General features: G+C 59.5%; 1 protein-coding gene across 3 annotated transcripts in view; it reads left to right on the forward strand.

Moving 5' to 3' along the window:
* Window positions 1-13,599, forward strand: part of LOC138350969 (poly [ADP-ribose] polymerase tankyrase-1-like) — a 413,045-nt gene that overhangs the window by 310,365 nt on the left and 89,081 nt on the right. The gene's annotated exons all lie outside the window — the stretch shown is intronic.

A 13,599-nucleotide genomic window follows, 5' to 3' on the forward strand; every position in this document is an offset into this window, starting at 1 on the left:
AGACCCACCAGCCACGTGTACAGTCTGTACCAGACCCACCAGTCACGTGTACAGTCCGTACCAGACCCACCAGCCACGTGTACAGTCCGTACCAGTCCCGTCAGCCACGTGTACAGTCCGTACCAGACCCACCAGCCACGTGTACAGTCTGTACCAGACCCACCAGCCACGTGTACAGTCCGTACCAGACCCACCAGCAACGTGTACAGTCCGCACCAGACCCACCAGCCACGTGTACAGTCCGTACCAGTCCCGTCAGCCACGTGTACAGTCCGTACCAGACCCACCAGCCACGTGTACAGTCCGTACCAGACCCGTCAGCCACGTGTTCAGTCCGTACCAGACCCACCAGCCACGTGTACAGGCCGTACCAGACCCGTCAGCCACGTGTTCAGTCCGTACCAGACCCGTCAGCCACGTGTACAGTCCGTACCAGACCCGTCAGCCACGTGATCAGTCCGTACCAGACCCGTTAGCCACGTAATCAGTCCATACCAGATCCGTCAGCCACGTGTACAGTCCGTACCAGACGCACCAGCCACGTGTGCAGTCCGTACCAGACCCGTCAGCCACGTGTACAGTCCGTACTGGAGCCGTCAGCCACGTGTACAGTCCGTACCAGACCCACCAGCCACGTGTACAGTCCGTACCAGACCCACCAGCCACGTGTACAGTCTGTACCAGACCCACCAGCCACGTGATCAGTCTGTACCAGACCCGTCAGCAACGTGTACAGTCTGTACCAGACCCGTCAGTCACGTGTTCAGTCCGTACCAGACCCACCAGCCACGTGTACAGTCCGTACCAGACCCGTCAGCCACGTGTACAGTCTGTACCAGACCCGTCAGCCACGTGTACAGTCCGTACCAGACCCGTCAGCCACGTGTACAGTCCGTACCAGACCCGTCAGCCACGTGTTCAGTCCGTACTACACCCACCAGTCACGTGTACAGTCCGTACCAGACCCACCAGCCACGTGTACAGTCGTACCAGACCCGTTAGCCACGTGTACAGTCCGAACCAGACCCGTCAGCCACGTGTTCAGTACGTACCAGACCCACCAGCCACGTGTTCAGTCCGTACCAGACCCGTCAGCCACGTGTACAGTCCGTACCAGACCCGTCAGCCACGTGTACAGGCCGTACCAGACCCGTCAGCCACGTGTACACTCCGTACTAGACGCGTCAGCCACGTGTACAGTCCGTACCAGACCCGTCAGCGACGTGTACAGTCCGTACCAGACCGACCAGCCACGTGCACAGTCCGTATCAGACCCGTCAGCCACGTGTACAGTCCGTACCAGACCCGTCAGCCACGTGTACAGTCCGTACCAGACCCGTCAGCCACGTGTACACTCCGTACTAGACGCGTCAGCCATGTGTACAGTCAGTACCAGACCCGTCAGCGACGTGTACAGTCCGTACCAGACCGACCAGCCACGTGCACAGTCCGTATCAGACCCGTCAGCCACGTGTACAGTCCGTACCAGACCCACCAGCCACGTGTTCAGTCCGTAACAGACCCACCAGCCACGTGTACAGGCCGTACTAGACCCGTTAGCACGTGTTCAGTCCGTACCAGACCCACAAGCCACGTGTACAGGCCGTACCAGACCCGTCAGCCACGTGTTCAGTCCGTACCAGACCCACCAGCCACGTGTACAGGCCGTACCAGACCCGTCAGCCACGTGTACAGTCCGTACCAGACCCACCAGCCACGTGTTCAGTCCGTACCAGACCCGTCAGCCACGTGTACAGTCCGTACCAGACCCACCAGCCACGTGTACAGTCCGTACCAGACCCGACAGCCGCGTATTCAGTCCGTAGTCACCCACCAGCCACGTGTACAGTCCGTACCAGACCCACCAGCCACGTGTACAGTCCGTACCAAACCCGTCAGCCACGTGTACAGTCCGAACCAGACCCGTCAGCCACGTGTACAGTCCGAACCAGACCCGTCAGCTACGTGTACAGTCTGTACCAGACTCACCAGCCACGTGTACAGTCCGTACCAGACCCGTCAGCCACGTGTACAGTCTGTACCAGACCCGTCAGCCACGTGTACAGTCTGTACCAGACCCGTCAGCCACGTGTACAGTCTGTACCAGACCCACCTGCCACGTGTTCAGTCCGTACCAGACCCGTCAGCCACTTGTTCAGTCCGTACCAGAGCCGTCAGCCACTTGTACAGTCCGTACCAGACCCACCAGCACGTGTACAGTCTGTACCAGACCCGTCAGCCACGTGTACAGTCCGTACCAGACCCACCAGCCACGTGTTCAGTTCGTACCAGACCCGTCAGCCACGTGTACAGTCCGTACCAGACCCACCAGCCACGTGTTCAGTCCGTACCAGACCCGTCAGCCACGTGTACAGTCCGTACTAGACCCACCAGCCACGTGTACAGTCCGTACCAGACCCGTCAGCCACGTGTTCAGTCAGTACTACACCCACCAGCCAAGTGTACAGTCCGTACCAGACCCACCAGCCACGTGTTCAGTCCGTACCAGACCCGTCAGCCACGTGTACAGTCCGAACCAGACCCGTCAGCCACGTGTACAGTCCGTACCAGACCCACCAGCCACGTGTTCAGTCCGTAACAGACCCACCAGCCACGTGTACAGGCCGTACTAGACCCGTTACCACGTGTTCAGTCCGTACCAGACCCACAAGCCTCGTGTACAGGCCGTACCAGCCCCGTCAGCCACGTGTTCAGTCCGTACCAGACCCACCAGCCACGTGTACAGGCCGTACCAGACCCGTCAGCCACGTGTACAGTCCGTACCAGACCCACCAGCCACGTGTTCAGTCCGTACCAGACCCGTCAGCCACGTGTACAGTCCGTACCAGACCCACCAGCCACGTGTACAGTCCGTACCAGACCCGACAGCCGCGTATTCAGTCCGTAGTCACCCACCAGCCACGTGTACAGTCCGTACCAGACCCACCAGCCACGTGTACAGTCCGTACCAAACCCGTCAGCCACGTGTACAGTCCGAACCAGACCCGTCAGCCACGTGTACAGTCCGAACCAGACCCGTCAGCTACGTGTACAGTCTGTACCAGACTCACCAGCCACGTGTACAGTCCGTATCAGACCCGTCAGCCACGTGTACAGTCTGTACCAGACCCGTCAGCCACGTGTACAGTCTGTACCAGACCCGTCAGCCACGTGTACAGTCTGTACCAGACCCACCTGCCACGTGTTCAATCCGTACCAGACCCGTCAGCCACTTGTTCAGTCCGTACCAGAGCCGTCAGCCACTTGTACAGTCCGTACCAGACCCACCAGCACGTGTACAGTCTGTACCAGACCCGTCAGCCACGTGTACAGTCCGTACCAGACCCACCAGCCACGTGTTCAGTTCGTACCAGACCCGTCAGCCACGTGTACAGTCCGTACCAGACCCACCAGCCACGTGTTCAGTCCGTACCAGACCCGTCAGCCACGTGTACAGTCCGTACCCGACCCACCAGCCACGTGTACAGTCCGTACCAGACCCGTCAGCCACGTGTTCAGTCAGTACTACACCCACCAGCCAAGTGTACAGTCCGTACCAGACCCACCAGCCACGTGTTCAGTCCGTACCAGACCCGTCAGCCACGTGTACAGTCCGAACCAGACCCGTCAGCCACGTGTACAGTCTGTGCCAGACCCGTCAGCCACGTGTACAGTCTGTACCAGACCCACCAGCCACGTGTACAGTCCGTACCAGACCCGTCAGCCACGTGTACAGTCTGTACCAGACCCGTCAGCCACGTGTACAGTCTGTACCAGACCCACCAGCCACGTGTACAGTCTGTACCAGACCCACCAGCCACGTGTACAGGCCGTACCAGACCCGTCAGCCACGTGTACAGTCCGTACCAGACCCACCAGCCACGTGTTCAGTCCGTACCAGACCCGTCAGCCACGTGTACAGTCCGTACCAGACCCACCAGCCACGTGTACAGTCCGTACCAGACCCGTCAGCCACGTGTTCAGTCCGTACTACACCTACCAGCCACGTGTACAGTCCGTACCAGACCCACCAGCCACGTGTACAGTCCGTACCAGACCCGTCAGCCACGTGTACAGTCCGAACCAGACCCGTCAGCCACGTGTACAGTCTGTACCAGACCCACCAGCCACGTGTACAGTCCGTACCAGACCCGTCAGCCACGTGTACAGTCTGTACCAGACCCGTCAGCCACGTGTACAGTCTGTACCAGACCCGTCAGCCAGGTGTACAGTCTGTACCAGACCCACCTGCCACGTGTTCAGTCCGTACCAGACCCGTCAGCCACGTGTTCAGTCCGTACCAGACCCGTCAGCCACGTGTTCAGTCCGTACCAGACCCGTCAGCCACGTGTACAGTCCGTACCAGACCCACCAGCACGTGTACAGTCTGTACCAGACCCGTCAGCCACGTGTACAGTCCGTACCAGACCCACCAGCCACGTGTTCAGTCCGTACCAGACCCGTCAGCCACGTGTACAGTCCGTACCAGACCCACCAGCCACGTGTTCAGTCCGTACCAGACCCGTCAGCCACGTGTACAGTCCGTTCCAGACCCACCAGCCACGTGTACAGTCCGTACCAGGCCCGTCAGCCACGTGTTCAGTCCGTACTACACCCACCAGCCACGTGTACAGTCCGTACCAGACCCACCAGCCACGTGTACAGTCCGTACCAGACCCGTCAGCCACGTGTACAGTCCGTACCAGACCCACCAGCCACGTGTTCAGTCCGTACCAGACCTGTCTGCCACGTGTACAGTCCGAACCAGACCCGTCAGCCACGTGTACACTCTGTACCAGACCCACCAGCCACGTGTACAATCCGTACCAGACCCGTCAGCCACGTGTACAGTCTGTACCAGACCCGTCAGCCACGTGTACAGTCTGTACCAGACCCACCAGCCACGTGTACAGTCTGTACCAGACCCGTCAGTTACGTGTACAGTCCGTACCAGACCCGTCAGCCACGTGTACAGTCCGTACCAGACCCGTCAGCCACGTGTACAGTAAGTACCAGACCCGTCAGCCACGTGTTCAGTCCGTACCAGACCCACCAGCCACGTGTACAGTAAGTTCCAGACCCGTCAGCCACGTGTTCAGTCCGTACCAGACCCACCAGCCACGTGTACAGGCCGTACCAGACCCGTCAGCCATGTGTTCAGTCCGTACCAGACCCACCAGCCACGTTTACAGGCCGTACCAGACCCGTCAAAAAAAAGACCCGTCAGCCACGTGTACAGTCCGTACCAGACCCACCAGCCACGTGTTCAGACCGTACCAGACCCACCTGCCACGTGTACAGTCCGTACCAGACCCACCAGCCACGTATACAGTCCGTACCGGACCCGTCAGCCACGTGTTCAGTCCGTACTACACCCACCAGCCACGTGTACAGTCCGTACCAGACCCACCAGCCACGTGTACAGTCCGTACCAGTCCCGTCAGCAACGTGTACAGTTCGTACCAGACCCACCAGCCACGTGTACAGTCTGTACCAGACCCACCAGTCACGTGTACAGTCCGTACCAGACCCACCAGCCACGGGTACAGTCCGAACCAGTCCCGTCAGCCACGTGTACAGTCCGTACCAGACCCACCAGCCACGTGTACAGTCTGTACCAGACCCACCAGCCACGTGCACAGTCCGTACCAGACCCACCAGCCACGTGTACAGTCCGTACCAGACCCACCAGCCACGTGTACAGTCCGTACCAGTCCCGTCAGCCGTGTACAGTCCGTACCAGACCCACCAGCCACGTTTACAGTCCGTACCAGACCCACCAGCCACGTGTTCAGTCCGTACCAGACCCGTCAGCCACGTGTACACTCCGTACCAGACCCGTCAGCCACGTGTACAGGCCGTACCAGACCCGTCAGCCACGTGTACAGTCCGTACCAGACCCGTCAGCCACGTGTACAGGCCGTACCAGACCCACCAGTCACGTGTTCAGTCCGTACCAGACCCACCAGCCACGTGTACAGTCCGTACCAGACCCGTCAGCCACGTGTACAGTCCGTACCAGACCCACCAGCCACGTGTTCAGTCCGTAACAGACCCACATGCCACGTGTAAAGGCCGTACTAGACCCGTTACCACGTGTTCAGTCCGTACCAGACCCACCAGCCACGTGTACAGGCCGTACCAGACCTGTCAGCCACGTGTTCAGTCCGTACCAGACCCACCAGCCACGTGTACAGGCCGTACCAGACCCGTCAGCCACGTGTACAGTCCGTAACAGACCCACCAGCCACGTGTTCAGTCCGTACCAGACCCGTCAGCCGCGTATTCAGTCCGTACTACACCCACCAGCCACGTGTACAGTCCGTACCAGACCCACCAGCCACGTGTACAGTCCGTACCAAACCCGTCAGCCACGTGTACAGTCCGAACCAGACTCGTCAGCCACGTGTACAGTCTGTACCAGACTCACCAGCCACGTGTACAGTCCGTACCAGACCCGTCAGCCACGTGTACAGTCTGTACCAGACCCGTCAGCCACGTGTACAGTCTGTACCAGACCCGTCAGCCACGTGTGCAGTCTGTACCAGACCCACCTGCCACGTGTTCAGTCCGTACCAGACCCGTCAGCCACTTGTTCAGTCTGTACCAGAGCCGTCAGCCACTTGTACAGTCCGTACCAGACCCACCAGCACGTGTACAGTCTGTACCAGACCCGTCAGCCACGTGTACATTCCGTACCAGACCCACCAGCCACGTGTTCAGTTCGTACCAGACCCGTCAGCCACGTGTACAGTCCGTACCAGACCCACCAGCCACGTGTTCAGTCCGTACCAGACCCGTCAGCCACGTGTTCAGTCAGTACTACACCCACCAGCCAAGTGTACAGTCCGTACCAGACCCACCAGCCACGTGTTCAGTCCGTACCAGACCCGTCAGCCACGTGTACAGTCCGAACCAGACCCGTCAGCCACGTGTACAGTCTGTACCAGACCCGTCAGCCACGTGTACAGTCTGTACCAGACCCACCAGCCACGTGTACAGTCCGTACCAGACCCGTCAGCCACGTGTACAGTCTGTACCAGACCCGTCAGCCACGTGTACATTCTGTACCAGACCCACCAGCCACGTGTACAGTCTGTACCAGACCCGTCAGCCACGTGTACAGTCTGTACCAGACCCGTCAGCCACGTGAACAGTCTGTACCAAACCCACCTGCCACGTGTTCAGTCCGTACCAGACCCGTCAGCCACTTGTTCAGTCCGTACCAGAGCCGTCAGCCACTTGTACAGTCCGTACCAGACCCACCAGCACGTGTACAGTCTGTACCAGACCCGTCAGCCACGTGTACAGTCCGTACCAGACCCACCAGCCACGTGTTCAGTTCGTACCAGACCCGTCAGCCACGTGTACAGTCCGTACCAGACCCACCAGCCACGTGTTCAGTCCGTACCAGACCCGTCAGCCACGTGTACAGTTCGTACCCGACCCACCAGCCACGTGTACAGTCCGTACCAGACCCGTCAGCCACGTGTTCAGTCAGTACTACACCCACCAGCCAAGTGTACAGTCCGTACCAGACCCACCAGCCACGTGTTCAGTCCGTACCAGACCCGTCAGCCACGTGTACAGTCCGAACCAGACCCGTCAGCCACGTGTACAGTCTGTGCCAGACCCGTCAGCCACGTGTACAGTCTGTACCAGACCCACCAGCCACGTGTACAGTCCGTACCAGACCCGTCAGCCACGTGTACAGTCTGTACCAGACCCGTCAGCCACGTGTACAGTCTGTACCAGACCCACCAGCCACGTGTACAGTCTGTACCAGACCCACCAGCCACGTGTACAGGCCGTACCAGACCCGTCAGCCACGTGTACAGTCCGTACCAGACCCACCAGCCACGTGTTCAGTCCGTACCAGACCCGTCAGCCACGTGTACAGTCCGTACCAGACCCACCAGCCACGTGTACAGTCCGTACCAGACCCGTCAGCCACGTGTTCAGTCCGTACTACACCTACCAGCCACGTGTACAGTCCGTACCAGACCCACCAGCCACGTGTACAGTCCGTACCAGACCCGTCAGCCACGTGTACAGTCCGAACCAGACCCGTCAGCCACGTGTACAGTCTGTACCAGACCCACCAGCCACGTGTACAGTCCGTACCAGACCCGTCAGCCACGTGTACAGTCTGTACCAGACCCGTCAGCCACGTGTACAGTCTGTACCAGACCCGTCAGCCACGTGTACAGTCTGTACCAGACCCACCTGCCACGTGTTCAGTCCGTACCAGACCCGTCAGCCACGTGTTCAGTCCGTACCAGACCCGTCAGCCACGTGTTCAGTCCGTACCAGACCCGTCAGCCACGTGTACAGTCCGTACCAGACCCACCAGCACGTGTACAGTCTGTACCAGACCCGTCAGCTACGTGTACAGTCCGTACCAGACCCACCAGCCACGTGTTCAGTCCGTACCAGACCCGTCAGCCACGTGTACAGTCCGTACCAGACCCACCAGCCACGTGTTCAGTCCGTACCAGACCCGTCAGCCACGTGTACAGTCCGTTCCAGACCCACCAGCCACGTGTACAGTCCGTACCAGGCCCGTCAGCCACGTGTTCAGTCCGTACTACACCCACCAGCCACGTGTACAGTCCGTACCAGACCCACCAGCCACGTGTACAGTCCGTACCAGACCCGTCAGCCACGTGTACAGTCCGTACCAGACCCACCAGCCACGTGTTCAGTCCGTACCAGACCTGTCAGCCACGTGTACAGTCCGAACCAGACCCGTTAGCCACGTGTACACTCTGTACCAGACCCACCAGCCACGTGTACAATCCGTACCAGACCCGTCAGCCATGTGTACAGTCTGTACCAGACCCGTCAGCCACGTGTACAGTCTGTACCAGACCCACCAGCCACGTGTACAGTCTGTACCAGACCCGTCAGTTACGTGTACAGTCCGTACCAGACCCGTCAGCCACGTGTACAGTCCGTACCAGACCCGTCAGCCACGTGTACAGTAAGTACCAGACCCGTCAGCCACGTGTTCAGTCCGTACCAGACCCACCAGCCACGTGTACAGTAAGTACCAGACCCGTCAGCCACGTGTTCAGTCCGTACCAGACCCACCAGCCACGTGTACAGGCCGTACCAGACCCGTCAGCCATGTGTTCAGTCCGTACCAGACCCACCAGCCACGTTTACAGGCCGTACCAGACCCGTCAAAAAAAAGACCCGTCAGCCACGTGTACAGTCCGTACCAGACCCACCAGCCACGTGTTCAGACCGTACCAGACCCGTCAGCCACGTGTACAGTCCGTACCAGACCCACCAGCCACGTATACAGTCCGTACCGGACCCGTCAGCCACGTGTTCAGTCCGTACTACACCCACCAGCCACGTGTACAGTCCGTACCAGACCCACCAGCCACGTGTACAGTCCGTACCAGTCCCGTCAGCAACGTGTACAGTTCGTACCAGACCCACCAGCCACGTGTACAGTCTGTACCAGACCCACCAGTCACGTGTACAGTCCGTACCAGACCCACCAGCCACGGGTACAGTCCGAACCAGTCCCGTCAGCCACGTGTACAGTCCGTACCAGACCCACCAGCCACGTGTACAGTCTGTACCAGACCCACCAGCCACGTGTACAGTCCGTACCAGACCCACCAGCCACGTGTACAGTCCGTACCAGACCCACCAGCCACGTGTACAGTCCGTACCAGTCCCGTCAGCCACGTGTACAGTCCGTACCAGACCCACCAGCCACGTTTACAGTCCGTACCAGACCCACCAGCCACGTGTTCAGTCCGTACCAGACCCGTCAGCCACGTGTACACTCCGTACCAGACCCGTCAGCCACGTGTACAGGCCGTACCAGACCCGTCAGCCACGTGTACAGTCCGTACTAGACCCGTCAGCCACGTGTACAGGCCGTACCAGACCCACCAGTCACGTGTTCAGTCCGTACCAGACCCACCAGCCACGTGTACAGTCCGTACCAGACCCGTCAGCCACGTGTACAGTCCGTACCAGACCCACCAGCCACGTGTTCAGTCCGTAACAGACCCACATGCCACGTGTACAGGCCGTACTAGACCCGTTACCACGTGTTCAGTCCGTACCAGACCCACCAGCCACGTGTACAGGCCGTACCAGACCTGTCAGCCACGTGTTCAGTCCGTACCAGACCCACCAGCCACGTGTACAGGCCGTACCAGACCCGTCAGCCACGTGTACAGTCCGTACCAGTCCCACCAGCCACGTGTTCAGTCCGTACCAGACCCGTCAGCCGCGTATTCAGTCCGTACTACACCCACCAGCCACGTGTACAGTCCGTACCAGACCCACCAGCCACGTGTACAGTCCGTACCAAACCCGTCAGCCACGTGTACAGTCCGAACCAGACTCGTCAGCCACGTGTACAGTCTGTACCAGACTCACCAGCCACGTGTACAGTCCGTACCAGACCCGTCAGCCACGTGTACAGTCTGTACCAGACCCGTCAGCCACGTGTACAGTCTGTACCAGACCCGTCAGCCACGTGTGCAGTCTGTACCAGACCAACCTGCCACGTGTTCAGTCCGTACCAGACCCGTCAGCCACTTGTTCAGTCTGTACCAGAGCCGTCAGCCACTTGTACAGTCCGTACCAGACCCACCAGCACGTGTACAGTCTGTACCAGACCCGTCAGCCACGTGTACATTCCGTACCAGACCCACCAGCAACGTGTTCAGTTCGTACCAGACCCGTCAGCCACGTGTGCAGTCCGTACCAGACCCACCAGCCACATGTTCAGTCCGTACCAGACCCGTCAGCCACGTGTTCAGTCAGTACTACTCCCACCAGCCAAGTGTACAGTCCGTACCAGACCCACCAGCCACGTGTTCAGTCCGTACCAGACCCGTCAGCCACGTGTACAGTCCGAACCAGACCCGTCAGCCACGTGTAAAGTCTGTACCAGACCCGTCAGCCACGTGTACAGTCTGTACCAGACCCACCAGCCACGTGTACAGTCCGTACCAGACCCGTCAGCCACGTGTACAGTCTGTACCAGACCCGTCAGCCACGTGTACATTCTGTACCAGACCCACCAGCCACGTGTACCGTCTGTACCAGACCCGTCAGCCACGTGTACAGTCCGTACCAGACCCGTCAGCCACGTGTTCAGTCAGTACTACACCCACCAGCCAAGTGTACAGTCCGTACCAGACCCACCAGCCACGTGTTCAGTCCGTACCAGACCCGTCAGCCACGTGTACAGTCCGAACCAGACCCGTCAGCCACGTGTACAGTCTGTACCAGACCCGTCAGCCACGTGTACAGTCTGTACCAGACCCACCAGCCACGTGTACAGTCCGTACCAGACCCGTCAGCCACGTGTACAGTCTGTACCAGACCCGTCAGCCACTTGTACATTCTGTACCAGACCCACCAGCCACGTGTACAGTCTGTACCAGACCCGTCAGCCACGTGTACAGTCCGTACCAGACCCGTCAGCCACGTGTACAGTCCGTACCAGACCCACCAGCCACGTGTACAGTCCGTACCAGACCCGTCAGCCACGTGTTCAGTCAGTACTACACCCACCAGCCAAGTGTACAGTCCGTACCAGACCCACCAGCCACGTGTTCAGTCCGTACCAGACCCGTCAGCCACGTGTACAGTCCGAACCAGACCCGTCAGCCACGTGTACAGTCTGTACCAGACCCGTCAGCCACGTGTACAGTCTGTACCAGACCCACCAGCCACGTGTACAGTCCGTACCAGACCCGTCAGCCACGTGTACAGTCTGTACCAGACCCGTCAGCCACGTGTACATTCTGTACCAGACCCACCAGCCACGTGTACAGTCTGTACCAGACCCGTCAGCCACGTGTACAGTCCGTACCAGACCCGTCAGCTACGTGTACAGGCCGTACCAGACCCACCAGCCACGTGTACAGTCCGTACCAGACCCACCAGCCACGTGTACAGTCTGTACCAGACCCACCAGCCACGTGTACAGTCCGTACCAGTCCCGTCAGCCACGTGTACAGTAAGTAGCAGACCCTCCAACCACGTGTACAGGCCGTACCAGACCCGTCAGCCACGTGTTCAGTCCGTACCAGACCCACCAGCCACGTGTACAGGCCGTACCAGACCCGTCAGCCACGTGTTCAGTCCGTACCAGACCCACTAGCCACGTGTACAGGCCGTACCAGACCCGTCAAAAAAAAGACCCCTCAGCCACGTGTACAGTCCGTACCAGACCCACCAGCCACGTGTACAGTCCGTACCAGACCCGTCAGCCAAGTGTTCAGTCCGTACTACACCCACCAGCCACGTGTACAGTCCGTACCAGACCCACCAGCCACGTGTACAGTCCGTACCAGACCCGTCAGCCACGTGTACAGTCCGTACCAGACCCGTCAGCCACGTGTACAGTCTGTACCAGACCCGTCAGCCACGTGTACAGTCTGTACCAGACCCGTCAGCCACGTGTGCAGTCTGTACCAGACCCACCTGCCACGTGTTCAGTCCGTACCAGACCCGTCAGCCACTTGTTCAGTCTGTACCAGAGCCGTCAGCCACTTGTACAGTCCGTACCAGACCCACCAGCACGTGTACAGTCTGTACCAGACCCGTCAGCCACGTGTACATTCCGTACCAGACCCACCAGCAACGTGTTCAGTTCGTACCAGACCCGTCAGCCACGTGTACAGTCCGTACCAGACCCACCAGCCACATGTTCAGTCCGTACCAGACCCGTCAGCCACGTGTACAGTCCGTACCAGACCCACCAGCCACGTGTTCAGTCCGTACCCGACCCGTCAGCCACGTGTACAGTCCGAAACAGACCCGTCAGCCACGTGTACAGTCTGTACCAGACCCGTCAGCCACGTGTACAGTCTGTACCAGACCCACCAGCCACGTGTACAGTCCGTACCAGACCCGTCAGCCACGTGTACAGTCTGTACCAGACCCGTCAGCCACGTGTACATTCTGTACCAGACCCACCAGCCACGTGTACCGTCTGTACCAGACCCGTCAGCCACGTGTACAGTCCGTACCAGACCCGTCAGCCACGTGTACAGTCCGTACCAGACCCACCAGCCACGTGTACAGTCCGTACCAGACCCGTCAGCCACGTGTTCAGTCAGTACTACACCCACCAGCCAAGTGTACAGTCCGTACCAGACCCACCAGCCACGTGTTCAGTCCGTACCAGACCCGTCAGCCACGTGTACAGTCCGAACCAGACCCGTCAGCCACGTGTACAGTCTGTACCAGACCCGTCAGCCACGTGTACAGTCTGTACCAGACCCACCAGCCACGTGTACAGTCCGTACCAGACCCGTCAGCCACGTGTACAGTCTGTACCAGACCCGTCAGCCAAGTGTACATTCTGTACCAGACCCACCAGCCACGTGTACAGTCTGTACCAGACCCGTCAGCCACGTGTACAGTCCGTACCAGACCCGTCAGCCACGTGTACAGTCCGTACCAGACCCACCAGCCACGTGTACAGTCCGTACCAGACCCGTCAGCCAAGTGTTCAGTCAGTACTACACCCACCAGCCAAGTGTACAGTCCGTACCAGACCCACCAGCCACGTGTTCAGTCCGTACCAGACCCGTCAGCCACGTGTAC

The sequence above is a fragment of the Procambarus clarkii genome, chromosome 5 (genome assembly GCF_040958095.1).
Source record: "Procambarus clarkii isolate CNS0578487 chromosome 5, FALCON_Pclarkii_2.0, whole genome shotgun sequence".
NCBI lineage: Eukaryota > Metazoa > Arthropoda > Malacostraca > Decapoda > Cambaridae > Procambarus > Procambarus clarkii.